General features: G+C 41.4%; 1 protein-coding gene across 21 annotated transcripts in view; it reads left to right on the forward strand.

Annotated features, from left to right (window-relative positions):
* BBX (BBX high mobility group box domain containing) overlaps positions 1-26849 on the forward strand; it is a 149880-nt gene that overhangs the window by 21593 nt on the left and 101438 nt on the right. For 7 of the 21 annotated variants that reach the window (XM_074856296.1, XM_074856375.1, XM_074856273.1 and 4 more), the window contains one exon: positions 9060-9177. The exons of 13 other annotated variants lie outside the window; for them this stretch is intronic. The gene's annotated coding sequence lies outside the window, so the exon portion shown is untranslated. Of the gene's footprint in view, positions 1-9059; positions 9178-13565; positions 13660-26849 lie in introns of those variants that run through there. One more of the 21 variants, XM_074856324.1, reaches the window with a different exon arrangement.

The following is a 26849-nucleotide window of genomic DNA, read 5'->3' on the forward strand; positions in this document are numbered from 1 at the left end:
TCTCATTCTTCTTTGGAGAACTTCACTCATTCATTAAGTTGGCCATGTGGAGTGGAAGGGAATGAGGAGAACCACAAAATACGAAGTCAGGTTGCAGTTAAAAAGTCATCACATGGAGTCAGATCTTTTGGGAGAACTGGACGTGTGTCATCACCATGTTAGAAATTAAGCACCTGCATAATTCCTTGTAAGACTAAGATTATTACTGGGTTTCAAAATTGCACCTGACTGCAAGGATTTTCATAAATTCATACTATTTCTGTGTGGAATCTATTTCAAATATGTGAAATTTACTATGGGTGACAAGTATTTGATCATAATGTTATTTTAAACTTAGGTGCATCAGCTTCCAAAATTTAGGATTCTTGACAGATACTGAAATATTTAAAACACCCTCCATAAGATTACTAAATCCAGCAGTTCAACTATATAAACAATGCTAGGAAAAATGAACCAGAAAATACTCAAAATGGCATGCCCTTTCCATAAATATTTCTCTCTTACTTTAACATTCACCATGGTGAAACACAAGGAAAGTAACTCCTGAATGTTTATTTGTTTTAACTGACTAGCTTGCTGCTGAAACAAGCTTTTAGGGAAATCCATGAAGTCCCACAAGGTGGCAGGAGCTAACTAACTCTTCTATACCAAAGCCGTGGTCTGAAGGAAACTAAAGGTAACAAACTGATTTTGCTAGTTGCGAGCATTCGAATCATGAGCAAGTTAGATCAAAATTTCAAAACCCCACCTTGTGTAGGTGTTTCTTGGACTTGTGAATAAATTGGGCAAATTAATAAGACTCTATCCTCAAGAATCTTCCTTCAAAAGAGAAAGCTCAAACATTCTTATTTTGTCAACAAAAAGGACCTTTATTTTCACGCAGTGGTGGTGAGTTGCTTGTAATGTGCATCATCGCTGTGAATGGAGAGCAGGGATGAAGCCGTGCAGGGACGTGCTGGCGTGCGAGGTTCACAGTTTAACCAGTTGGCAGTGAGTATCTCTAACTTGCAGACTCACCTTGACATTGTGGAAATGCTGATCATGAGGTGGGACACGGCTGCTGGGGCTGAGGGACTGCGGAAATAAAGGACTTTATTAAGTCTCTGCTGCTTCAGTGAGCCCATAGAGATGTTTTTCTTTGGAAACTGAAGAATCAAAACAGCATTAAAAGTATCCAAGTTTGGGGATTATTGGAAGTAATCAAAATAGCTCATCCTAAGTAGTGAGACTGTTGGCTAATATATAGAGCATAAGGCTGAAATTTGTTCCTTTCTCTTCCCAGTGCCCCGATCTTTAGGCTGCTGGAGTTCTTGTTTCACTTTTTCTTACTTTAATTTCTGCTTACCTGCTGCTGGTCAGCGCTCCCCTGAAACATTCTATGATCAGGATATAAAGCACTGCAAAAGAACAAGGGGGTTAATCAGGTATGTCTCATCGAAGGCACGACTTGAGACCTGTGGTTATATGCTCATGCTTGCTTAACCTTGCACTTTGAGTTCTAAGTCTCTCATTTTTGTAAAATCTCTCTGGCCTGCCTTAAAGAAATCCATGGACTTTGGGGTTTTAGTTGGCAGAAGTAATACGGAACAAGACAGCAGTAAGATGAAGTGATTGACCCTGATTCAGTAAACCACAAAGTGTCATTTTTGAGACTTGTGAATCTCTCGCTTTGTGTTAAGAGATGTTATTCTAAATCAGTAAATGTCCAATTTTATGTTTTCGAATGAGAGGGCAGATCTGTGTATTTGTCAGATATCTTTGGGAGTTTGGACAACCCTGTTTATGTGGACAAACAATGCAATTCAGTAGGACTAAGGTGAAATAGAGAATAGGTAGCTTTCTTAACCAGTAGGCAGATATTAGGAGTAAAAATAATTAAGCTCTTATATGAAATTTCAGTTTCTCCCACTTAGTGTCAATTGCTTGTCATTATGCTGAAGAAAAAGAATCTTAAACATTTGCAATGGTATATCTGGAATAGCCATGTGAGGTGAATTGAGTGGAAATTCTTCCATGCCTGTATATGAAATAGTGTTTCTTTTTCTAGCAATGACAGAAGCAACTTGAGAACATTTAAAATCAACTCTGTAGTGAATTACAGACCTGTTGCACTAGCACACATTGTCTGGTAAAATATCTACACCTTGTTTTACTGATAGGGGTGACAGGACAAGATGTAGAGGTGAGCCTACTCAGCAGCTGCCGTAAAGGAGTAGCATACACCATTGTCTTGCCAAAATATGGGAGCTTCAGAAGCATTTCTTTTTATGCCCCTATTTGCAGGAATGCTTGAAATCTAGAGAAATTTTTGTTGTTAGGGCTGACCTGAATAATTTTAGTAGATGCAGTCAGATGATGCTTATCATTTCAAAGTGAAAATGTTGTGATTTCCAATGGTTACCTTTCACTTGCCTCTAATTTGAAAAGAATTTTAGTTCTTACATAAACATCCTAAAATAATAATTAGGAAAGTAAATAATTAAGCAAGGATTCAGCATTTGGTGAGCACATTACTGGAATCTGTTCTATGCAGTTGTAAAGGCACATGGTTTACATAGTTATGTACCAATAGGACTGGACTGACTATCAGTTAGTATTTAAATTAAATGACTATCAGCTGTGAATTATTAAGCAGTTGGTGCTTATTGAAACAAACTTAGCTGTATCTGTCATTACTTCTGTTTGAAATTTTCAGTCATGCAAGTGAGATAGATGCCTCGTTCCCACTGCAACTCAGAAGCAACGGGTCACTTATGTTGACTTGAAATACTCAAAAAACCCCACTTACCTGTATGTAAATATGACGAAAGAAAACAGTTTTAAACTTTGAGATTACCAAGGTGTCTGTGTTCAACAGTGGTTTTTAAGTGTAGCTCCTGTATGCTATAAACATACGAATCTTGATGTGGCTTGCAGAGGCTTTGCTACCACTGCACATTCACAATACTACAGCAAGATGAAGTTTGAATCTTAAGTTTCTTGAGAAAACTTAAGGTCAGTGATTGTAATAATACCAGGAGTAGAAAGAGTAGTGCAAGCAACTTGCTTTAATTCAACCACAGAGTCAATACCCTGTGAAAGAAAAAGGCTCCAGGTTATATACTAACGTATGTCTTATTGGGCAGAGTGGTAGCTTTCCAAAGAACAGTGGACGTTGGGTGGTGTTTCTCAGCAGTGATAAATAAATGATCATGAGAGATTTCTGCTTTGTGTTGTATTTAAAATTATTACAGTGAACTGGGTGGCCTAGTAAAGATTACTCAATAGTTTGGCAATTGGTGGTAATTGCTGTATAACACCAAATTAATCACAATATTACTAAAGGAAATAGAGGTGGGACGGTGAAGAGGACTACACAGGACACGTGCCTCTCCATTGTAAATATCTTCTTCCAGGAAACCCAGGGTCTCCCCTTCCTATCTGCCAAACCCTGTCTTAAATGTCTCAACTATTCTGTTGGTTTTAGTTAATGCAGGGACAATTGGAGTCATCCCATCCAGCAGATCCCCTGCCGAGGTGCTGAGTGCTTCCTCTTCTCCATGACCTCCTTGGGAATGCAGGGCATCACTGGCCTCTGGTGAATGCCCAACTCAACTAAAGAGTCCAGCTAGATAAACAGGCAAATACATAGTGCCTGTTTACTAACAAATCTAAGAGTTCTCTGCATCCCTCCCAAGTTGGATTTGAGGGATTTTGAGATCTAGAGAGTTGGCTGTGCAGTATGCGGGGTCTTTTAAAGAAAAACTCAAAAGATTCTTTACTACCAACTTTTTAGAAGCACCTTGTTAAAATGTAGCATTTTAAAATCCAACCTATGGATAAAACCTGGCATAATCTCAAACCTTAAGGGTATGTCTGCATTGTAGACCACTGTGTTTTGTAGTTACCTGAGTGTGCTTTCAATAAAGTAGAACAAGTATCAGAAGTGGTTTGGCAGTGATAGCATGGAGCTCTGGGCGTGCTAATTTAACTTGCATTGAGTGGGTAAATTAGCCCATGCAGAGGTGGGCTGGGCTGCTGTAGTTAAGCGTTCCTTGTACTCGGTTAGTTGGTTTAAGTCAGGTTTCTGTGTCTAGGAGCATAGGTCTGCTGAAACCATCTGGATTCTTTGGGGCCAGTCACTGACAGTTGGTGCCATATGCAGTGAGGGCACGTCTTGGATATTGCTTCAAGATGCAAAATCTGGTTAGACTGCAGTAACAACTCCTCGTACGCCAGCAAGTTGCAAATCCTGTTTATGGATTTCTTTTATAGCACTGGATGTTGAAAACAGTACTTTCTCTTGGGAAATTATTATTCAATTTACTTGTTATTTATTTTGATACTAAGTTTTGTTGTTGAAAGTGAAAACTAGTTGGGGGTAAGATCTGCTTATTAGAGGGCTTGTTCTTGGGTTTTATAGGAGTGGGGGAGTGTATTGCCTTTGGTGCTCAGGGTAGAAGTTTTGCCCTGCTCTTCTGCCTTTTCTTAAAGAAGCTCTATTTGAAACCCAGAGTCCTTGGGAACGTATGTGAAACACAGAAAAAAGTCAGCACTGAGGCCAAGTTAACTGTGTTTATCTAAAGTATCCAGGGTGTGCCAATTGATTTGCTATCTATTTAGTACCCATTGCTTAAATAGATCAAGCTGGTCTTTTAGTGACTCCAAGGAGGTCAGGTATGTCCAAATTAAACTGTAAATGTGATGACTGACTAGTTAGTGCTCCAATTATTTGACTAAGACTTGTGCTTTTATACCAGCACAGTGCTTCAATCCAACATTCACTCCTGTCCTCCCTCCACTCACTTATAGAAAAAGTAAAATTTAAAAAATAATACAGCATTTAGTGCAATGAAGAATTAAGTATCTGCTGACAGGGAATTACAATGTCTCTGTGGTTCATATACTGCATTGGTCTATAAGTGATGTGGTTAAGTTCACAACCCACATCTACACCCAAGTCAGAAGATCAAATTATAATAGTGGAATCTCTTTGACAAAAACATTAACGTTGGAGAAGATGTTGAATTTCTCTGGGTTGCTTCTTACAGCAGCCTTTTGCTCCTAGAGGAGTGCACTTGCCCTCTCTCAGGTCTTTTCAGCACCAAAGCTAGCAGTTACTTTCACTCTCCTTCCTTCTCCTGGGCTGCACCCGGCAGGGTCCCAGAGAGCAGCGGTGGTGGTTGGCTAGGTGAGAGACAGAGAGGTGCAACCGATGACTTCTCTAAAGTTCAACAGCAGCAGCTGGAAGTTTTACTGTCTCCCATGGGCCATCATACCTTTCTGTGGCAGTTTAAAATGCAAAAGTATCAGTGGGTCAGCTCTGCAGCCACTGCATTTCACAGCACGAGGTTTTAATGTAAATAGTTGTTATTGTTAACCTGTGTTTAACTGAAGGAGTGCAGGACAGATGCAGGATTAGGAGAACTTGTGTTACTGGCAAGCCAGTGTTGTACCCTAACAACCAGAGTGTTTGTTGCTCTTCTGCTTAGTCCGAGGACGTAGTTTGGATCTATAAAGCATTGCATCCTTCGGTAACGAGTGGCCTATCTTAAACCTTTTCTTCCAGTCAGAAACGCTGCTTGTATATTCAGAAGGGCCAATATATTAGTGCTGTTACTGTGTTTATACAGACAGGTAGATGACATGTAGATTGGCATCTGTGTTCCTTGAATTCATACTGGAGTGACAGGAAGAGATCCACCCTCTTCTGTGGTGTCCCACAGATGTGTTTTACACTTGAATACAAGAAACCTGTATGATTTTCCTTGATGAAGAGGTTTGCTGTGTTTATATGTACATCAATCAGCACTTTACATAGCGCGTTGACTTGGTGGCTGAGCCTAGAATGTAAAAAAAGTTTGGGTTTGATTTTTTTGTTTTGGGGGGGAGGGGATTGCATGTTTGAAGTAAAATGTGGGTTTTGTACGTTGATAATCTGTTTTGTGTTCTTTTATAGTAAAGTGAAGTGTTGCATAATAGAAACTTTTTTTAGATTTAAAGTCCCACACAAACACCGGGGAGAAAACCACAGACCAGAGAAGCGTCGTCTTTTTTTGGGGCTTTTTGGTTTTTTTTGATTGAATGAGAAAAATGACTCATTTAGTTTTAGATAGTATGCTGACAAAACATAGAGAAACTCTTAGAGAAGACCATGTGATAGGCACTGATTCATATGTCCAGCTTTGGTGTCAGGTCTTTGGATAAGAGTGGACATCATCACGAGAGATGTTACTGCAAATGTTTTGCTCTGGTGTATGAAACCCTAAGCAACACTTATTACTGGAGATGAAATGATATGGTTTTTGTAAAGTGAGTCTGCAATTAGTCAAGGCTAATTAACGGTTTGCAGAAGCACCTTGAGTTCAATTTGTCTGCAGTCATTCAGAGGAATTACTTGTTGGTAAAACAAAAGAACAGCTAAAGATTGGGTGACATCTCATAAATCCACAGGGGTTGCTGAAAAATTTGCTTTGTTTGCTGGATTTGCATGGTGGGTACTGTATTTACATGGCGCTTTCTTGCTGGCATAACCCCCATCTCGTGTTTCCAGGGTGGAGTCCTCTGTCCTAGCTCACAGCTGCAATGGCCTTGGCTGGGGCCAGCCGTGCCCCTAGCAGCTCTGCTTCCCAGGGGTGCCTGGGCCAGGCCTGGCTGTTGCCAAGCTGTGGTGCGTGCTGGTGTACCCCTGCGGCGGGGCGGGCACCCTGGGCCAGGGTGGGGTCCCTGGGCCCCCTCTGCCACAGAGCAAGGGCAGGATGGGGGGCTGCAGAGGTGGGAGAGCAGACATAGGTAAAACAGTGTAAGGACAGCTAAAGGTCAGGCTGGGCTTTCTCTTAAGTAAAATGGAACGAAAACTATTTCCCTGCCACTTCTGCTGTCCCCCTCGCTTTTCCAGAAAACATGTTTATGGAAGGTATGACGTGGATATGCCAAGAACGGGATGGCAGCCCAGCTCTGGGGACCTGACTTCTCCTCCGTGCTCTCTCCCTCTCTCGCTTGGTGTTGCCACAGAGACTGATCTCATCCCATGGCGTGGCTGGCACAGCCACCAGCTTTCCACAGATGTGGACAAAACACATTTCTTTAAGTCACTTGCCTGTTTTTGAAATCTTGCCCGCTTTGCTCCCCAACTTCTTCCAGTGCCTACAGAAGTCTGTTGGATTTTTGGCCCTTAAATCTAAAAGGAATGGATCATAGATTACAGCCCAAAACAAAGCTAAACTTCAGGATTTTGGCAAATGTGATACCAGTGGGACCAAGCTCCCAAAATCTGAGCTCTAATTCTAGTGCTAGTCTTACATTGCACTTGATCACTATTTAATATTTAAATAAGCGCCAAACTTGGGCTTTCTAATGTTCAAGCTAGTACTGTAATCTGAAAAAAAATCACAAGTGTATCCTGAATGCAGAACTCAGACTGCAATAGTAGTTTTCCAGCATTTTATTAAAATAAATTAAATTTGAAAGATTTATTTTTATATGTATCAAGATTGGAATTCAGTGAAGTACTTGGTGAATGAGATGTGAAGCTGAGGAAGCTTTTTTTCTGAAGATGACAATATTTGGCCCAAACTCTAAAGGATTCTGTAAAAACAATTACATGTACTCTAAAGAAAATAATTCAAATAAATAGTTGTGTGTAGTGGCTGTTTCTAATTGGGCTTGATGTTTTATCACAGTTAGTTTTCCATTTAGGAGGGAGGATAGGAACCATAAAACTTGATGCAAATTAGCAGAGTGAAATAGCTTTCTTTGCAACTGCTCTTTGAACCTCTGCATCTCTTTTAAAAATACGCTTACGGAATATTGCAGCAGTACATCTAGGAAGAAAAGTGGGTTGTTTTAAAAACCAAAAGTATATGTCTTCCTAATAAATTGTTTCTGATAGAACTAGAAAATAGAGAAGATTATATTAATGCAGTTTTCTTTTTAAAAGTCTGGTTTGCATTTTAATCTCATGGAGACCAGCTCTCATTACTCTTAAAGCGAAAGCTAGACAAAACCCTCCTAATTTTAAGAAATTTTTGTATTGGAAAGGTGGTGGGATTTTTGTGCTACAGGTAATGTGTGCTCTTACATTGTGAGAAGTAAACTTCTGCCGTCTCTAAACTTGCCAGTGTCTTGTTTTGGTAAAGCTAAAAAGGGGGCAACAGCATGGGGATTTTATTGCGCCCCGTTGTATGTAGTATCTGAGTGCCTTCCACCTATAGCAAAGAAGAACTGGGATTGAACTTCTTAGAACAGTGTGCGTGAGGGATAGGAAGGGACAGCATGCTGCTTGTGGTAGGATTTTGGGCTTGCCTATTTCCTGCATTATTTAGGTATGACATTTGTACCCGAAGCTGTTCCAACAGTTGTGATGTGTGGGTGTGTGTGGCAGGTAACGGGGCAGTGGCTTTCTGGTGATGGCAATCCGCTGTTGCGTGTATGCTGTTCATGTACTGCATAGCTCAGCAAGCTGTGGTGTGTACGCGTGCATGTATGAAAATATTTGATACAACTTCGAAGAAGTGCTGAAATCTGGGAATCACCAAAATGGTGATTCTGCTATTTCTGAATACACAGATTGTTGATGGTGTTTTCTGGAAAGTTTTATGAATTAATTTATCTGTTTATTGTTATATTAACTGTGTGGTATTGCAGAGCTACATAAGCGTTGGATCCGGAGATTGTATCCATTTTGAGCTGAGTATGACTTTGTTTAGATTTAGTGATTAATATTGTATTTCTTCATGGGATTGGAATGAAATATGGAGCTTCAACGGAGATGATAACTTACTGATATTGTTGCAAACTGTATGTATATGCGAGCACAATTCCTTTGTGAATTTTTCAGGAGGCAAGATTACAATAGTACACTGATATTGCAAATTTGATTGGTTGGGGAATTGTTTGCATGTCTTCACTGACAGTCACTTCCCCGTTAAGTTTTGGAGTGTTTTAAATATGCTTTCAAAATGTTTGTTTGTTTCCTTGATTGTTTGCTGTTATATCTCCTTGCTGGTTAGCAGGAGAAAGCTTTCAGCCATGCAAGATTCATCAGTGTTACTTTTTCCCTTTGTATCTTCTTTCACCAGGTCTTCCCCATCTTGGTCACTTTCTAAGTAATTTTAATGCTCATAAAGTACCAGAGTAACAAGCCAGGAGAAGTCATCCTGTCATGTCAGTTCAGGAGAAGAGAGATATACTGATGGAGTGAGTAAATTTGTGATCAAACTATCTCTGGGTTGGCTTGTTTTAAATAAATACAGAGATGATTTGGTGCCTAACCTCTACCTGCCTTTAATGTAGGGGATGAGAGATCAGAAATTGTCACATATAAATGAATTTTGACAACTGTAGTTTAAGCAATACAAAAATTTCAAGTCAATGTTAAAACAGTACAGACTAACTACTCAATGTGAAGTGCCTGGACTTCTAAGTGTATGTGAATGAGTTTAAAGCACAGGAGTGCCTACACTTGTAGGTGCTTGCTACTTCCTACTTCATGCCTTCTTTCTGAGGTAGGTTTTTATCTTGTCTAGTAGCTAAAGGTTGATTATATGTTAGACGATCCCTTTTCATGACTATTTTTAAGCTTTCAGAAAATTTGTATTCTCCCTGTGAGGAAAAAGCTGACACAATTTAAAATGGTGGGTTTTCAACTTTTTTTTTTATTACTTCAAAAACAGTTTAAAAAGTGTCCTGTAGATGATATGGATGCCTGAAAAATGAATGTAAGCCTACCAACAATGGATTAATCTTCTTAGTTACTTTTGCAGACCCGTAGGAAATAATGACTGCAGTGTAAAAACTGCTGATCTAACGCTGTATCTATACTGAAGTCAGAGACCTCTGGACAGGGTAATAACACTCGCCAGCAAAGATAATGACAGAAGTCTAACTGGTAGCATTAAACACAAACTGTTTCACTTTGAGAAGAATGGTTGCCTAATAATGACTTTCACAGTCCTGCCCATGAAATCGTACAAATGGTAAACTTTGATTTTAAAATGTGCTTGTTATTTTGATGACCTTGGTCAAGGAAACATGGGAAGGGCAAAGAAGCTGAGGATTATTATTTGAAGTGCAAGCAGATGCTACTCTGATTTCTCAAGGAAGTTTCTTGCGTAGAAAGGCAGGGTTAAAGAAATTGGGCTTTTTGTACTGAAAACAATGCAATACTTTAGCTGGGGTCTCTCCAGCTTCTTCTTTGTATGACCTATCATCTTAAGGATGAAGTGCTTTCAACAGCAAAAGACTGAAGTGGGCTGATAGAGAAGAGTCTTTCAGAACACATAAAAAATTGTTTGCAAAATAAATAATAGCAAGTTCCTTAAAAATATGTATGAGTGTTTTAGTTTGTTGCCAAGTCAAGATAGGCTGAAGTTAAAGATGTGCATTGCTGCAGTTAAAGATGTGCCTTAAGTGATTTGTTAGTAAACCTCATAAATTGGTTAATGACTTTAACCTGACTAAGAATACTTATTTTTTAAAGTGCTTCTGGTGTTTTCTAGGTTGCTGGAATAAATTGTCTTTGGCTGTCATGTCAAGAGTGCCAGAGATTGCTCTTCTGTATCTAATGAAATACTCTCACTGGTGTACACGTGTCTTTGAACTGAAGAAGTAGAGCGGAGGAGGGAGGCTAGTACAATGTAGCAAGAGCTTACCTGACCAGTATTTGTGAGAACTGAGAAGTGCCCTTTCAAAACTGGGTATCAATTTGAATAGCAGAGGAAAACCAGTACTCGGTGCTGTAGAATCTCCCATCTATAAAGCAGGTAGGAAACAGCTTCTTAGAAATACACAGAATAATCCTGGGAATGGAGGTGGGCTTGTGAGCTCATTTATCTGTGGTGTGGACTCCCAGAGCTGTGAGTGATGCCGTACAGGTGTTGATTTTGATTTGAGAAGCCCAGGCATTTATGTAACAATAATTATATCAGAAAAGATTTGGTGTTTCTCTGAAGTTGAGCTCTTACCTGTATTTTAACCTTGCCTGCTGTTGGTCCACACACTGCTGCCAGCACAATAGCCCACACAGGTTTTGTGGATTCTTGGTTTTAATACTCACTAAATCTGTTCAGCTGAGTGTATACATTACATTCCCAGTTCCAACACAGTTCTGGCTTTAAACTGTATGTTTTCATAGTAAGGAAGCAGCTGTATGTCACTTCAGTGCTAGTAGCTCCCCCTAAAAGAATGACTAAGTTATCCTGAGATTGAAAATAGAGTGTCTCAGTATATGAACGAAAAGGGATAAAGCTGCCAAACTACACGGATTCTAGTGCAGAAATGGCATTAAGGTGGGTAGGATCTGGCCTGTTGCTGCTCATGCACTGGCTGGCCTAGCCTGCACGCTGAGATTTAGGTTGCCTTTAGTCTCCTTGTGGCTCTGCTGATGCTGCTGCAGCACCTGAAGATACTGCTGCAGTGAGGCTTTGCATCCACTCCGTCGGAGCTGACTATTCCATCCGAGTAGCTGCAGATGGGGATGTATGTCTGCATCGGTGACCTTCAGCTTACAGCCTGAGGAGTTGATGTAACTGCAGCCACCAAAGGCAGGCTGTGAGCTGGGAAGGCTGGCGATGAAGGCATGGGTCCTGTCTGTCCGCTCTCAGAACCGAAGTCTATGAGGCCCCACAGAGAGGTAGGGAAAGAGGTGTGGTTATGTCTCCAGCTCAGTCTGGAGTTGACTGCAGACTGAGTATAGGACATACTTTGAAACCATGTCAAGAAGTGAACAAGGCCCAGTGAATTTCAAATGAGTCAATAAATGCTTTGTTAAAAGTTGTTGGGTGTCATAAGCTGCTGGAATGTGATCTTCCAAATGTAAGTTAAAGACATACTGTGGGTTCCCATGTTGAGCAGACAAGAGAAAATACGTGAAAGAAGTGGTAAAGATCAAATTGACTGGCCACCTTGCTTCTCTTTTCTCCTGTCGGTATGATCATAGAAGACATCAGGCAGGGTTTTAAAAAGTGTAAGAACATGACTTAAACTGATGTACTGTTTTGTTTTGGTCCCGTGTCCCCCCTGTACCCCAGTGCAAAATACCTGCAAATCGTGTCATGCAGAGCTAATGAAGCAAAACATTCAGACCTGAAAGAGAGAGCAAGACAAGCGTCTTAAGTGGGAATACTCTCTGTCGTTATCTCCACGGTCTCATTTAGAAAAACTATAAACAAATAGGAATTGTCTGCTTTCGCCATTGAGAGGTATAGATCAGACCCTGGCAGTGAGAGTGTTAGGAAGATCCACTGACATGCTGTTTTCCATTAAGGGTTTTAATTCCTCTTTTGAAACAATGGCTAACAGCTCCCGTGGTAGTCACTCCACCTTGTCTTGTATCTTTCTGGCTTTACCTCAACACTTTGTTTTCCAAGCTCTCATTTATTTAGGGTGTTCCGTACTGCTCCGTTTTCTGGGGGTTTTTGTAACGCTGTCTTAACGGTATGAACAAACCTCACTCCTGAGGAGCGCGGGGACAGTGTGGTGAGTGGCAGGTTCAGCCCGACCCTCGCAGAGGCCGGGACAGCAGGTGGGGGAGCCCCACACTGCAGGAGCAGAGTCATTCCTCCTGGGGGGACTCAGCTTCCCTGGGAAGGGGGCCTTGGTGGGGCTGGCCTGTGCTTTCGGGAGAGAAGGTTCACGTGGAGCAGGAGGTGCTGCTGCGGAGTTAAAGCCCGGCTTGGTGTCGGTTTGAATTTTAGCCTGGAAAGCCTCATGGTTCTTGAAGCTGTTTTCCTAAAGTAGGGGTTCTCAACCCTTCCTTCACCACGGCCCCCTTTTAAATACCTTTTGTGGCCGTGGGCCACCAAGACTTAATTCAAGATTTAAAGGACTAGACTACATCAGGTTTTTATTTCAGTTTTCTCATGGAGGGTCTTCAAATTTGCAGAGAAGGGGAAATAATCTGTTAATGCACACACTCCTATTATAATATCTTTATTGCAGTGATTCCCACTTGCCGTGGGCCAGAGCAAATGTTTCTGGGTCGGATGTTCCCCACCCCTGCTTTAAGCCTTCACGGGTCCCTGTGATGACACTGCGGCTCCCAGGGGTCCGTGGACCACAGGTTGAGAACCACTGTCCTAAAGAATCCCCCCGGCGGCTGCTTTTTTTTTTTTAATTTTTTAAAATAACTTCATCGAAGGGAGTGGGTCAGGCAGGGCAGAACATGGCAGTTGGGTCTCTCCCATCAGTGTCGTTCCGAGTTTCCCCGGTGGCAGAGGCAGAGCGCCCGCCCCTCCTGCGGGCCGTGCCTCCGCAGCCCGCCCCACGCGCGGAGGCGGCGGGGGGGTGTCGCTGCCGGCCGTGCCGTCGGTCGCGCTGGTATGTCAGTAACGCGGCGGGCTCTGGCCATGCTGCCAAACCCGAGCGGCGAGGCTTTGCCCCCCTCCGCCTCGCTCCGCCCCGGAGAGCAGCTTCCTGCTGCTCGTTGGCCTCAGGGCGCTGCTCCTCCTCCTCGTCGTCCTCCTCCTCCTCCCCCCGCTGGAAGAGTTCTTTTCATCGGTCTGGAGTTAATTCTTACGGGCGGCTGCAGGGCTCTTCTCCTGGCAGGCTGAGGCTCCGAGCTGGAAGAGCGGCTTCGTGGTGCTTGTGTTCCGCTGCAGCGAGGCAGAGCGGTGGGCACGATGGCAGCCTGCTGCGCCGAACACACCCCTGTGCAGCTCCGTGACCCCGGACGCGAGGGAGGTGAGCGCCGCTTTTACCTCGCGTGGGTCCAGGGAGTTGCTGGAGGTGGAACCAAGAGTCGCGACGTACCCCGGCACATCCACAAGAAAGGAGCAGTTCTGTGGTTACGCTCTCGGATGAGGTGCTTTTGCTCCCGCTGTAATGGAGTATACTCAGGAAATGATGGATTTTGCTGTAGCAAAGAACTGTAGTCAATGAAAGTTTATAGCGTGTAAATTTGTTTTTCTTTCACTGAAAGGTGTAGATAGATGGGGCACAAATATAGCCATAAAGGACAGATGATAATGGTAAGGTTCACTCCGGACAACTTATGATAGAAAAAACACTCGGGTAGTTTCACAACTTTCAGATGGGTTAAATAACTCCAGAAAGAGACTTTACAGTGATTTAGTAATAACTGTGGATCTAGAATAATGGTGTATACGAGGAAATGACATGATTTTACAATGTGTGGAAATAAAATTATACACAGAAAAAACAAGGGGGGGAAAAAAAAAAACTCTTTCCACAGTTGCCAAGCATCCCTCAGGATGCAAGCTGGATTAGTTGAGAGAAAGCAGATTGTTTGGAGTAATATCTCAGTTGCAACAAATGGACAACTTGTATAGGAACATGTCTTCTTCCATTGTGTGATTTTTAATTTTTTTTTTTAATTATTTTTCTTTATGGAGTGAAGAATGTAAACACCACAGATCTATTAACCAACTTTCAGCTTTTTAAACAGGTGAGCATCGTTCTCTGTGTACCTTGTAATGGAGCTCTAAAAATCATTAATCCATAACTGGTGACAGGTTGCTACTTACTTTGTGTTGTGGTGCTTCTTTTGCTGCCTTCTCATTACTGCCCATTAACAGTCAGATTAATGGGACAACTTTGTTCATTCTGACTGAGGTGCCCTTAGTGATTTTGCGGAGGACTCTTTGTCAGAAGCCACTCAAAAAGCATAGCTGTGGTGGGCCAGCTGGCGTTGGATGTTGCCACCAAAGCTACAGGGCTCTGCCACAGGTCTCGGCTGCTCCCCAGGTGACAAGGGACAGTAGGGAGAAACCAAGGATCTTGTTCAGGACCATGGGAGATGTGATGTGTCCCAAGATCTGAGGCCTGACCAGAATTACTTTTGCTTTTGATCCAGACCAGAGTGCACACTTTGAGTAACTTTTCTGTGATGCAGAGTTAAATGTATTGGTTCTGCTATAAAATGAACCAAATTTAGTCTTTGATTTGCTGTGGGAGTAGGAGATACTTCTCTTACAGCGAAGTTCCTCAGTAGCTGTGCTGAAAGGAGTTCAAGGAAAACTTTGATTTCAAGGTTTGATGCATTTTGATGGAAAATGAGAGGTATGGCGAATTAGAAACTGGGGTTTGATTTGTGGTAACATTTTTTGGGCATGACTGACTTTTTTCATTGGTGGAAATTAGCACTGCTAATTTTCAGTTGCGGGACAAGTAGGAGCATATTATCTTAAGAGCGTGTTGTATTACTGGGCCACACTTACCACTTGTAATTGAACAGCTTCATAGATAAACGTGTAAGATCAAATGAAAAGCAACAAACCACTTCTACTGCCCAGTCTGTGGCCTGTCTGTGGAAGTGGTGGAAGAGCATTGTATAGAAAGTAATAATAAAACTTCCAGTCCTGCATGACCATGCATCTTTTGCGTTTGGTTTCAGGTGCTGGGTATGTTACACTGCGTGGTTTTACCTCCATGCAATGTGTAAATTCATTGCTGCTGAATCTACTTCTTGCTATAGACTTGCTCAAGAAATTAACCGTGTGTTATGTCATTACTCTGAGGGATAAAACTGTGGTTAAAGACATTCTATGTGCTGTCATATCAGTATGTTAGAAAGATGGTGCATGGCCATTTGCCTCAGTGTGTTGATTCTAAAGATAATGCTAATGTTTCCACAAGAAATGCAAGGGAAATGTGCTTACCTTATAGATGCAAGTGTATTTCCCATGTGAGCCCAAGTACCCAACTCTTATTTGCCAAAGTTACTACCTTTTTTCTTGTATTCTGCCAGTAGAGGACTGAGAACGCAAGCATGATGTTAAGCGTGAAGCCCAACAGCAGCTGGACTTCTGCACTGTTTTACTCATTTTGTACTTATTTTCAGAATTTTCATTCTGACTGATGAGAGGCTGCTGTAAAAAATCCAACCTGTATCAGTAGACACAAGGGTTCCTACCAGTGGGTCTAAATTTTGTGCTTATAACTGATTTGCCAGCTTTGCTGACAGCTAGGGTCAAAGCATTTGCTACTTGTCTGTCACGTTTTGGCAACCAGGTCTTCTGTTAATTTGTGGAAATCTGTTAATATATTTCAGAGTGCACTGAAGGGGGATGGGAAGTTCTGTCTACAAGTTGGATCCTTCCTTGTTGGAGAGATTGCAAGGGTATTAATAAGTGCTCTCTGTAGGCATGAAAAGTGAAGGGTATGGTTCACAGAGTCTTTTTTCATCTTTAGTTCATTACATGTGTAATGCTGACCCTATCTTCAACATAGATAGAAGATATGTTATTTGAGCTACAGCTCCCTGACAAAATGAGTAAGACTTACTTGACAGAGGTAATAGTGAAGCCCCATGTTTAAATGGCAGCACTGTCACTGAAAGAAACAGTCCCAGCCTCAGACACTTGCATCCTACCCCAAGGGACTGTGCTAGTGTTTCTGCAGTTCTGTGATAAACTGGACTGGAGGACTGATCATAGTGAAAATTACTGGGTTTTATTAACTTAACTTTTTCTGTCCACTAAAGATAGAACTGACCACCATTGGGTGGATCGTATTGTGTCATGAATCAGAGCAGAGAACTGAACAGCTCTGTTGTTGCAAAAAAAGGGTCCAGGAGTTTGACTTCAGAGCTGGTTTATGCTGTCTTACTGCTTGTCAAGCTAGAGCCTTAAGGGCAGGCTAAGTAAAATGCAAGAGAAGGAGGATGTATCTCCAGAAATAGATCACTGTTATCAATATTTCTTCTACTGGGGACATACCTTTTAAATGTGATTTTTGCAGTCTGGATAGCTTCCAGTCCAGATAGCATCAGTTAGTTACTGATGCTGAAGATAACATGTCTTAATTGCGATGTTGCTTTTATCTTTCTCCTGTGATCCTTTCTGAAGTAGGTGCTGCCTTGCATAGATGTCCTTCGTGTGACGCAGCATAGCATGATACATGTCGGGCTGTTCTTAAAAGTTGCGTGGGACTTTCAGTGAGTGTCTTTTGATAAAAGTGATTTTAGCAAGGTAGCTCCATCTGGATGTAGAATACCAGTTTACTGCAGATTCAAGGTTCTGGTTAAATTCTTAAGTTCAGAGTTGGTGCTGTAAATTGTTCATAGGATCAGTTACTCTGAGATTTTGACTAGTGGCAGCATATCTCTGGAAGAGAAGGTAGCTTCTCCTCCAGTGGGCTGTAAGAAGAGTATGTATCTGTGGCCAGTACTATGTTAAGTTTTGTTTGTTTTTTAAATAGCAGGGTGATTGTTGCTTGTGTGTGACTTGTGGAGTTCAGGAAGTTTTTGTTAGTGGTTTTCAAGCTTTTGTTATGCATGTTAGGTGCTGGCAAAATGCAGCAATAAATATTTCTACATTAATACCCTGGGGCTGTGTTTTGGCTAGGGTAGTCGAATGTTACATCCCGAGATAAAGATCCGATTTTGAGATTTACTAGTGTAGACCCGTGCATTTGTTCCGGGCCTTGTTACCCTCTGTGAGACTCTGTGCAAGTACAGGAATCCATGCTAGTGGATTTTGACAAGGGATTAAAGGATTGATGTTTGCTTTGCTTGGAAGTTGTTCAGGTAGTAGAGTTAAGAGTTGAAAATACCATCTCTAACTCCTTCCATTGCCCTACCAAAGTAAACGGAAAACCCCATAGCAAAATGAGGTACACTGACTCTTCAGATTTTTGAGTAATACTTTAGAGTACGTTAAGCTACAAGAAGATGCTGTCCAGTGAAAACTTTATACAAAACAAAAATTTATTTGTGGGACAGTAACAAAAGAAATGATAGTTTCAGGATTAGAAAGAAAACTTATTTAAATGTTCCTATCGAGCTTGCACAGCATGAAATTCAGCTGGCTTTTATAAAGGCAGAAGGATTGAAAGAGCGATGTAGAATCAATCCCAAGCATTAAAAAAAAAAAAAAAAAAAAAAAAGAATTGGCAGTTTGGTTTGATTATATATTTCTTTGGAGGGAAAAATGTCTCCTCTTCCTGTAAGTGGAGAAGCTAGTTAATGAGAGTAAATCAGAAGAATAATGCTTTCTTTGTTAGGCAAATTACAGCAAAATACAAGGGACCTAACACCTCCAGAGCTGATGCAGCTGGGCCATGACCGTGGTTCTCTAAGTAGAGAGCTTCTGCTGGCGAGGACATGGAGTTACTGCCCCTGTTGCAGCACCTTCTAACAGTATTGTGTCTACCCTCTGCACGGACATGGTGTAATGGCAGCAGCGTTCTGCACGGCCTTCTGTCCGGGATGGTACTGGGAGAGCCTCCCTGGGAAGCACTGTCACAGCTGTGGAGGCATGGTGCAGGGAGTTGGTGTGGTGTGTGCTCCCTTGGGACACCATCCTCCCTGATGGCCAGCTAACCTGAGTTGAAACCCTGGCAGCATCAGAGATTTTTCAGATGTGAAACTTGAACATGATGGGACACGTCTTTTGTAATGAGGGCTAGTGCTTCACAGGGGACATCTTTTTTCAAAAGCAGTCCCAAAAGATGCTACTGGAAAAAACTTGTGCATTTCAACTACAGATAAGCAGGATCCACTGCAGAGTAAAGCTACTCAAAATGGATCCCTCCCCTTTTATCTGCTAGATCACTACTGTACAGTAAAGTGGGTTTTATGATATTGGGAGGTTAAAATATTTTCAAATTGAAGGGATATCTTTATGCAGATGTTCAAGCAAAATGTTTGTTTCCAAACTAATTCAAAAGTGAAACTGTAAAAGAAAAAATAATTAAATTGAGTTTTCATGTTCCCAGCTGGCTACAAGAATGTATGGGGTTTTTAGTTTAAAATTACAGTAATGTAGCTGTAAGTGTTCCACACTTAGCAAAATCACTTTCTTTTTGTAACTGATGGTGCCCCTTGAAGCTTGTTAATGTGTGCGGTAACTCAGAAGTAGCAATCAGGTGTGCAAACACCTTGAATTCGCTGGCTGTTTTACCAAAGAAACTTCCATATGGGCCTATGACCACTGACAAAATCTCAGTCAGCAGTAATACCTCCCATGTTGGTGGAACTCACTCAAGAAGCATGTTCTTGTTAGTCAGGGCCAATAAAGAGTTACTGGATTTAAGCTGTTTTCTCCCCCTTCAAGGCTGCAAGAAGGCAGCTAGCTAGCCAGACCCCATTTGAAAAAGACTATGACATATTCTAACAACACAGTTGAGGCCTTACCATCTGTGGTGGTGTTCATGGTTTATTCAAAATGATCACAGGAATAAGGCTGTGGTAGAGGCTTTCTGAGTGAGATGCTGGGCTTTCACTGACTGTCTGAGTCTCTGCTCTGTGAATTCTGATTCTCCACCTGGAAATGTTTGCTGCAGGTAGGGACATCTGCTCTCTGGTGGACCTCTAGAGAGACAAGGAATCCAAATTGCTGTGTTGGTGGAGTGGTGGTTAGGCAGAGGAAAAAGAGGTACTTTCTGTCAGAGCTTTCAGAGTAAGTGAATGTATTTCAGATATCAGCAATTTACACTGTTGCTTCTGATTAAATTTCCTGCAGTATGGGATGACAAATGTACCTAAAAGCAGATAAATCCTTTGCTCCTGGCAGTTCTGAGAGGTATTTCAGCTTGTCCTGCAGGTCAGCAAGATGAGGAATGATAGGAGGACAGGGCCCTTAAAGGCATCTTCAGTTGGGCTGATACTGTTCAGCTGATTTCTGCTGAGTAATTAAGGTGCAAAGGGAGTCTGTCTTGAGATACTTTGGCTTCAGTCAGTAATGTGTTTGTTTTAAGATGGTCAGCCTCCTTGAATTATTCCTGGAAATACTTCTGGAAAATTGTGCCATCTCTGGAAGAGGAGTATAATATGCTCCCTTTGTGAAACATCAGGTGGGGGGGCAGCTATCCAGATACCCAGAGTTCCCACGTGGTCTGTGGTAAGGCCTTTAGGAAAAACAAATTCTGTCTGTCGTTTGGGGTGATAAAAGCCTGATCAATGCAATAAACCTTTTATCAAAAGGAAGTATGTCAACCCAGGTATTTGCAGCACTAACAACGTACAGCCATGCTTTGGCTGATCCGCGTATTAAGAAGTTGTAGAAGCTCCAGAAGAAGCTTCACATTTTAATTTCCATGCACAAAGGGCGGTAGATATTTTAAGAGTGGCTGTGGTATTTTGCAGTTTCTTTGCCTTTTTATTCTAGTCTGCCACTATTTTTCTTCTGCATGACTGCTTTGCAAACCAGCCTACTGTGTGGTGTTTGTTTTTGTCTTGCATGTACCTGCGAAAAAGTATGTATAGATACATACACACATAAACACATATGTCTGTCTGTGTATGTGTGTAATATAAAAATCATGTGCATCTTTCTTGTAACAGCAGGAGAAAGGGGGCTTGAGTGACTATTACTGCTCCTCATTCTCTCTTTGCAATTCACTGAAAGCATGGGGTGAGACAGGGCAACATGACAGAGCATCTTATGTGTAAAATACATAAGTACATAAGTAAAATAAACGTATAAAATTAGAGTGAGTTAAATTTGTGTGAAAGCCTTACCCTTCATGTGGTGTTGGCCAGTTAAGGCTGCAGAATATCAATATTGTTGTTATTGACAATACAAATCAGGCCTGTTTAAGAACTAGAAAAATAGATCTCAGGTGTGCCTGTACAAACCTTGGAGTGCTGCAAAGCTGACTGGGCCCCTGAACAGTGAGTGGCAAGAAACAACTCTCAGTGATTTACTGACCTAAAAGGATAATGTGTTCCCCACCTTACAGAAATAAATGTGCTTTAGAGCCAGTCTTTCTGCAGGTCCTCCATGTAAGGCAGATCTGACCAACACTTAAATTTGCTAGACCTGTGAACAAGGAAGGTGGAGCTGTTGCCTGCTGAGATAAGAGGGTGACTGAGCTAAATACTAGCTTTAAACATCACTTAGCTTCTGGTCATGCCACACCATTTTGAAGGAACCTTCTGTATTTAACTCTGATATTGAGGCTTGCAAGGCTCATTTTTCTTTCTTTCACCTGTTGGTATAGTTGTGGTACCACCATTTTCCATCTTCAACTGCAGCCTGAAATAGGTGAGAATTTAAGAATACCGTAATGATAATTTGCACTTTTACAGAACTTCTCACTTGAATTACCAAAGTGATTTGTAGGATTGATGAAGAAAGCTAGATGACAGCTTTCAGAGCGAGGTGATTGAGGCATGCAGAGACTCTTGAGTCACAGGGAGGTTGAGTATAAATTTAAGGAAGTCTTTTGGCTCATCCATGAGAAGTCTGAAGAACCTATAGTTACTGATTTCTGGAGGGGGATGATGGACACTACTGCTGCTGAGATTAAGTTATAAGATGTTTAACCACATAGGTAGTGTGTATGTGTTAGAAAATTGTGGACTGGAATATTTAACACCTGATGCTCACTGCATTAGATTCATCTCTAAGCAAGAGTGCAAGCATTTAAAAAGAAAAGATGTAAATAGCCATCTCTGCTCTGTGAAGGAAGAGTAGCAACAGAGCCTGGCATTAGTGTTGCAGCAAAATGATTTCCAGAAACAAAAATAAACTTAAGACTTATCTTGCTCTTTGATTGGGTGCCTGGAGTTCAGTCACTCAACAGGTGACACAAATTAACACAGAGCAACAAAAATTGTTCAGAATCTGAGTTTGTTTCAAACTGAAGTGTACTGATTTTTCACTTCTTTATTTTATGATATAGTTGAAATGACCATTCATATGAGGCATGAATATTTGAGGTTTTCCAATAAAATTATACTGCCTTAAATTTCTGGAGCTTACTTGACTGGAGGTGTCGAACAGAGAACTGATAAAACATTACAAATTTTTATGAAGCTTAATAAGATTTTTATAGGTATTAATACTGTTTATCAAAGTGTTACTTGCAATACCGGTTTAACATACTGTGGTTCTTACTGAGTTTTGCATGGTATTAGGCAGATGGTTCTTCCATGACTGGGATACCTTGCCTCAATACTTGGGTGCTTTGTCCAAACCTACGCAGCGAGTTTGGTCAAGGAGAGATGGGAACCGAGTAAGATCAGTTAGCCTGCTGTGCTGCTGCTTTGCCCTTTAATGGGTGGGCAAGACTGGAACTTGACCTGGTGCTTTGCATGTATAGCAATGTTATTCAGAAAATCTGTTTGCCTGCCCCTGAAGAGGAACAGTGAGCTACATACGGGTTAGAAACAGCACAGCTGTGTCCACTCTCAAGCATGTTTAAGAAGGACAGAACTTGAATTTGGCCTTGACACAGGCCAGAAGTGGGAAACTAATGCTTACGGCCCATGAGGGAGCATGAACATCATGAACATCACTGCTAGGACCATGTCACGGTTTAGATACTGGAGCTTCAGTGGACTCTTAGCAGTGCTGTGTCTGCTTCAAGGGTTCAAAAATCTTGTGTCTTGCCCTGAGAGCCAGACCGCAGAAGCTGGTGAGGCTGCAGGATTTATCTGTGGCCACTAGATGACTCTTTCAGCCTGCTGGTAGGTAAACTGGGAGCTGAAAAAAGCTGTGGAGGTGAAGAGCTGGTAAGGGAAGGAGAGGGCTGTCTCCCTACTGAATGAGATGCACCAAAATAAACGGGTTTTGTATTTCACAACTGAAGGAAGTGTTAACATGGTTTCTAGTTGTTGAAGTAGTTACAGGATAATACACCTCTACAAACCACTAATTTGTGAGGTTTGTTGATGTGTACTTTGAAAGCATTTGCAAAACAAAGGTCCAGATCTGCTTAAGGTCAGGGAGGATTTACTGAGGCAAGAACATGTGAAGAAGCTAATTCTACAAGTTGTACTACTTGTTGACTAGACTATACGCGATAACTGGTTTTATGTTGAGCTCTGCTGTTACAACTCTTATTTTGCAAGCTTTCAAAAAAAAAAAGAAAACTCACAAGAAACCCCACCCAAACCAGCAGCAACATAACTCTATCTTTGCTTCTTCTTTGCATCTTGTAGATGGATGGATGAATCCCGTTAGGCTGGAAGAAATTTGAAGAGACTGTATTGAAATTAAGGCCCAGGCAGAATTTCCACAAACTCCCTACAGATTTCACTGCATACTCAGAGGGTCCACTCACCCTAGGATTCTCAGGATTAAATAATCTTCCTGTCATTTAGAGACAGCATAAACGATGCTTCAGTTTCATAAACATGTGTTTGCCAATGTCTGTACTAAGCATGTAGTGACTTTATCAAGGTAATTAGATGATGAGTTAGTACTGTTGTTGCTCCGTGTGTTTCTCTGACATCCGTTTTTATTTCTGAGAAATAATGAATCATTAGTTGCCATTAAATATGACCAGTTCCTGGTGCAAAGTATGTGCTGGGTAAAACAATAGTGCACATGGCTAATGATATTTATTCTTTTAAAATTGTTTTTGTCAGCCAAGAATCCGATAGAGATGAGACTTGGCCCTGAACTGTAGCTTGATCTGTGAAGATTTTATATTATTCTTTGAAGTTGTAATGTTCGTGGTAAGCACAGTGCTAGTCCTGTTTTTAAACTTAATACACATTAAGAGTGTGTATCTACTCTTAAGTAATTGTTAGGCGTACCAGCCTTTCCACTCCTATCATGTTTGGAAGTTTTCTTCAGCTGAAGTTTTCCCTTTTCTCTCTTAAATACTCAAGACCTGTTGATAAGTCCAAAACCCCTTCTGAATGAGCTTCCAGAAATACAGTTCTGGATTAAGTTGAGTCTTTCCAAACCAGGACTAGAATTTTCTTGACCTTTTGAGGGTTATGTTTACTCAGCAGCATGTTGGGGTTTAGTTCTTTGGATGTGTGTCAAAGACATGATATGAAAGCAGCTGTTATATGGGATTTTCAGTTACTTTCTATTTATGCATGTAGGACGTGTATGTAATATGGTTCTTTATATGCAAACATCCCCTATCGCTCGCTTGCTCTCTCACTTTCAAAGTACGCATACCTTGACATACATGCGTAGGCATCTTTCCTTTGCTCCCTATCATCTTTTCTGCCCTCAGACCCCATACTTTGGGATTTGTAAGTTTAAAAGCCATGCTGTAGCAATTTCATACTGGTCTAAAGGGAAACTGCATGACCCATAATTCAAAACTAGACTAATGATTTGTAAATGAAGTATGACAAAACTGATGAGAAGAAATATTGAAATAAGGAAACTGGGTTTTGGCATTTGCTTAAATCATTTCCATCCTTCTTACTGCTGCTGCATTATTTTATTTGTTACACTGAATGTTCTGTTTAACTTGCTTTCTGAGATTTCCATGTTTTTATCTATTTACTTAAAAGCTATAGTTCTAGGGAGATCCCTTGCCTTGCTTAATTGAAAGGTCAAGAAGGAAGGGTCAGGGCAAGGCTAGGGAGAAAGTGGATTGCCATCTATTTAAACTCACTCGGTTTGGATGAATTCAGTGCTTTAATATCTTATGTGCAACAGAGAAAATTGTACTGCAGCATCTTAATATCAGACTAGTAAAATGTAAAAAAAAAAAAACCCACAGGAAAGGAGAAAAAAAAAAACCCTAATCCTGTAGTTCCCATTAACTTCTCGCTCTTAAAAGTGTTTTATTGTTGGATTTATACTACTTTTCCTGCCACTGTCAGTGGTGGTTGTAGATATGAATAGAAGGCAGCATGTAGCATGGATCAAAGTGAGGTGAATGAGCTGAATTGGAAATTTACCATGCTTGAGCTAATCTGGCAGTGGAAATGACATGAGCGGCTTAATTTTATTTAGAACTATGCAAAGGGAGAGGCATTCATGTGTGTGCATGTGTGCCAGTTGTATTTCCCCCAGCCTCTGCCTGGTCCCTCTTCCTGTTCTGGGCCCCGAGTGACGTGCTGGGATGTGTACAGGTTATCGGCTGTGAGGGCATCTGACATTCAGGAATTAGTTGGGCTACTGCAGCCGTTGGGAGCACAAGTGACGGTGGTACATTTTATATTCAACTTCCTCTCTCGAGGGGCAGAATTGAATCAAGCGGCAGTACTGACAGCGGCAGGGAAAAGGCTGAGCGAGGTGCCGTCGTCCCTCTGCAGACCTCTAGCTCGCAGGGCTCTGTGTTGCCTGCCTACCTTTCTGCTTCTTCCTTCTTCATCGGCTATCGAGGGGTGGTAGAATAGTCAGTCCCTTTGATAGTTCTTTGTTCCAACCCATAGCGTAGTAATGTTTAGAATGGTTAATTGGTGTACTTCGTAATGTTACGTCTTGTGCAGAGACCCAGGAAAGGAAATACCGAGAATGGTCAGGCTGAGCCAGATAATGAGGGTTGCACTGTGTTTATTTAGGGGGGAAAAACCAAACACAAACCAAACACCTTCAAAGTCTGAGAAACTTTTTTGAATGAAGATGAGAATTTTGTTTGAGACAAGGTTGTACAGCAGTTTTACTTACACAAGTTACCGGATTTAGGATTAAGAAGTAAAACTTCAGATAATTTTTTAAGTTTTCCCCTCAAATAAAAGCATTTGATTATGAAGCAAGATTTAATTGTAAACTTGAAATCCTCTTGAGGACTGTTTGCAGATGTCTTTGAAGTTTGCCTTTTTCATTTAGGTATTGGTTTAGATAACTGTAAACTGAATGTGTCTTAAAACAAGAGCTCCTAAAACTTTTAACTGGTCCTACAAAAACCCAGGATATTTTCAAGCCTTAACCTTGTATTTTGCAAAAGTCTGTACCTGTATTACTACCGTCTGAAGCGCAGGTAAAATTGCACTAGCGCTTTCATGAAGTTTCTGACAACTGGAGTCTTTCCCAGCGTCAGTTTTAGAAGTCAGGTTTCATTTCCTAGTGCCAATATTGACACAGTTATGAGACGGGTGTGTTTAGCGTTCGTTCTGAAGAGGATATGTTCTTTGATGTGCATCTAGAAAATTATTTTGGTGTGGGTGGGATTTCTATTGTACAGGGGCATGGAGGTTCCCTCTAGGATTAGACTTCCTCATCCTCCCAAAGCTGCTTTAAGATGAATGCTTTTTGTACTGCTGAGAATTGAATTTGGCGTAAAAGCCTACTCCAGGGCATTGTATAGCAACTGCCTAGGCCACCCTATGGTGCAGAAGTCATCCCCAACCAGGGTAACCGAACTGCTACCACCTTCTTTACCCTGCCTGGCCTTCAGAACAGGAAACCTGTGGGAAAAGAGTGCTGAAATACTTAAATAGCAGTTGTTAGTACTAATACCTCATTTTAGGACGATACTGGTGCTAATTTCACTGGTTTATTGAGAATACTTTGAAGTCAGTCATAATGTCAGTCTGTCTCCTTTCCAGTATAGTATTTTCCGGTAATTTGCAACTAAACAATCTATTTATGGGTTATGCCAATGCACCATGCTGAACAAGATGACACATTTGATTTTTGCATGTACAATAAGGAAGGTAAAGAATCTGTGCGTATTTAATAAAGCTTGGTTCCCTAACTGAGGTTGCGGCAGAGTCTGCGTAAGGTGGTACTAGAGACCTCAAAGTAACACCTTGTGCTGGCCAAGCTGGCAGCCAGGAGTCTTTCTCAGGCAGGTGGAAGTTGTAGATTGAGTTTCCAAAGAGATGAACTGTTTGTAGCAGGGGTTTTCCAGCCTGAGGTGGGCTGCAGCAGATCCCCTGTGGAAGTGGAGTCCAGATGGTAACTAGTTGATACATATTCTGAATTTCCAAATTGTTTCTGTTACTCCCTCTCAAATGTAAAGGAGCAGCAAAACAGACTTCAAACACAGTACTTGATATTTTTTTGAACATAATAGCCATTACATCTGTGTGATTGACAGGCTATTTCAATTTATCTTGTGGTGTACTTCTGCATCAAGCACTTTCTTTAAAGTTGGTAGAGGTCTGTAACACCTCAGTCTGTGATAGCATACAGTTCCACAGATGTGATTGCACAAACCTGTTAAGTTTTATTCATTTAAAAAACAAACAAAACCCAAAACCAAACAACAAAAGAAACCACCTAACCCTAGATTCAGTATACATAATTCTGTGTATACAAGAG

The sequence above is a fragment of the Strix uralensis genome, chromosome 2 (assembly GCF_047716275.1).
Source record: "Strix uralensis isolate ZFMK-TIS-50842 chromosome 2, bStrUra1, whole genome shotgun sequence".
In the NCBI taxonomy this organism is placed as follows: domain Eukaryota; kingdom Metazoa; phylum Chordata; class Aves; order Strigiformes; family Strigidae; genus Strix; species Strix uralensis.